General features: G+C 35.5%; 1 long non-coding RNA gene across 1 annotated transcript; it reads right to left on the reverse strand.

Annotated features, from left to right (window-relative positions):
- Window positions 1–299: 299 nt before the first annotated feature.
- Window positions 300–1,515, reverse strand: LOC120256696. Its single transcript, XR_005535387.1, has 3 exons — window positions 1,438–1,515; window positions 403–481; window positions 300–331 (listed from the first exon to the last, which is right to left on the reverse strand). It is a non-coding gene; the product is annotated as an uncharacterized LOC120256696 (long non-coding RNA).
- Window positions 1,516–2,220: the final 705 nt, after the last annotated feature.

Here is a 2,220-nt window from a genome sequence, read left to right on the forward strand (position 1 = left end):
CCAACAGTAGTGTGAACCCAAGTGATGGAAATTATGATCTATTATTATTCTACCAACTATGCCTGTAAAGTGCACAACTCAATCAGTTTGAGACGAAGTTTTTAAATTTTTGGACAAGGAACGTTTTGCTATTACTTTCTAAATTACCTTAGCAGCTTTCCTTCATATTAAAAAGCAGAATCAAGTTTTAAAACCTTTCCATGTATTCAAGGTTGGCAAAATAAAAATACCTTCATAGTCCAGTTCTTGTCAATTAATAGATTTGGTGATTTCAGATCACGATGGACAATTGTTGGTATGCTGGTGTGCAAAGCAGTCTCATGCCCTTGGCCTGTGGGACAACACAGAGGATCAGTTTCACACGAGACTAGCAACCAAGAAATTATGAGAAATTAAACATACCACATCAACAACCATTTTGATTCTTCGCTTCTCCTCAGTTTGACAATTTGGTCAGTGAAGAATTCTGTACAGACTTCCCCTGATAAATCAAATTGCATTTGAGTCAAGTGACGAAAGGAGCAAAAAGACTTTCCATGGCACAATTTGAAATTCTAAAAGTAAAATCAACAAAATGATAAGTGCTAATACATCTCAAAACTCCATAAAATACCGTAGTATCCTTTTAAAAACATTGCATTAAACTTTATACCCTTCAAATCCTCCATTATTTGCTCCCCAATTTTAAGTCGAGCAAGCCCATGCATCACTCAGTATGGCTTCTATGATGTTCAATTCTTGTTATATAACACAAATAACAAAATGCCCACCCATAGTATCTGCTGAAATGGCATGAAACCTAATACGATATGGCATGATTATGTTGATAGGTTTGAGAATTACATACATAAAAGCTATAGGCTCAAGTTGCACTGTTCATGTAGAAAAGGTGAAAGGTTGAATACACTGGTGACCTAACCAAATACAGATACAAAGCCATACAGTTCCTCTAACAATCTCAAGTGCAAGAATTTATGGATAAAAGCTAGAAAAGGATGGGCTTGGTCCATTGGGTACAAAACCAATGATGAGATATCGAAGCTCAATTGCATTCAAACAATAGATGTTGAATACAACTCGCTTCAAGTCCATTGCTAGATTCTTCCATGAAATCTAAAATGTGGAGATGGGAAAGTTCTCTTAGAACTTTCAAGAAGATGGTACACCCCATTCTTTCAAATTATCAGTGCACATGTGAGATCAGGACCATTTTGGACAAAGTTTATATAAAACCAAAAGACGGTCCAACAAATGCTTTGCAATCAATTAGTAGGCGCACACACAATGTCGGAACACATTAAATCCGAGTTCATGCCATTGACTACATTGAAACCAATTTAAGAAATTGCTAAATTTTTTGAAGTAAGAAAATGCAAATTGATTTCTTTTATAGTACTCACTGGTTCAATTTAAGGGAAAAAAGATTTTTCTTTTTACCTCAGAAGAAAAGTTGAAACAATTGATAGGTTGGGAGGGCGGGTCACGTCACCCCATACAAAGAACAACATTTGGATGTCGCACCCTACGCATTATTTTCACCTAATGGAAAATAAAAAATAAAGCTCCCTCATCAAAACATAAAGTGGAAATATAAAATCATGTAATGATTACTCTAGAAAACAAGCAACTTCTCTCCGAAATTCATCCAAAGCATCTCCATCAAAATACTGGTCTAGGAATTTATTCACAACCACTTCCTAGTATTCATATACAGTACAGATAAATCATAACATCCTTTTTACCAAAAAGATGTCCAGAGTTAAAAATCAAACAAGATAAGAAAACAACAGATATATTAAATAGCATAATAAAACAAAGATCCTTCACATAAAAATTAGGAGGATCACCTAGAACATCTTTTAAACACAAAAATTACCCAAGCATTTCATAAAGCAGCTATGTAGTGGATAAAATGAATGCTAATACGGTGATTCATGTTGCTAATTGTTTCGATGACCTATTAAGGTGACCTCTTCTCACTAAGACAAGCTCGCTTGTTTGTAGCATCACTTGATCACCGCAAAGACTACCATGAAGAATACAGGCGAAAGACGACATATAGGACCGCCGATTGATTCGAGTTGTTTATTAGCTTTGCAGAAGTAGTTTGGCTAATAAACGTCTCACCATCTTATGAAATCTGAGGAAATTTTTCGAGTCTTGAACTCAAAACGGGCGATCACCATTGAAGGCACCACTCATCTTATCAGCTTCAGAAGT

This window comes from Dioscorea cayenensis, unplaced genomic scaffold (assembly GCF_009730915.1).
Source record: "Dioscorea cayenensis subsp. rotundata cultivar TDr96_F1 unplaced genomic scaffold, TDr96_F1_v2_PseudoChromosome.rev07_lg8_w22 25.fasta BLBR01001567.1, whole genome shotgun sequence".
Lineage (NCBI taxonomy): Eukaryota > Viridiplantae > Streptophyta > Magnoliopsida > Dioscoreales > Dioscoreaceae > Dioscorea > Dioscorea cayenensis.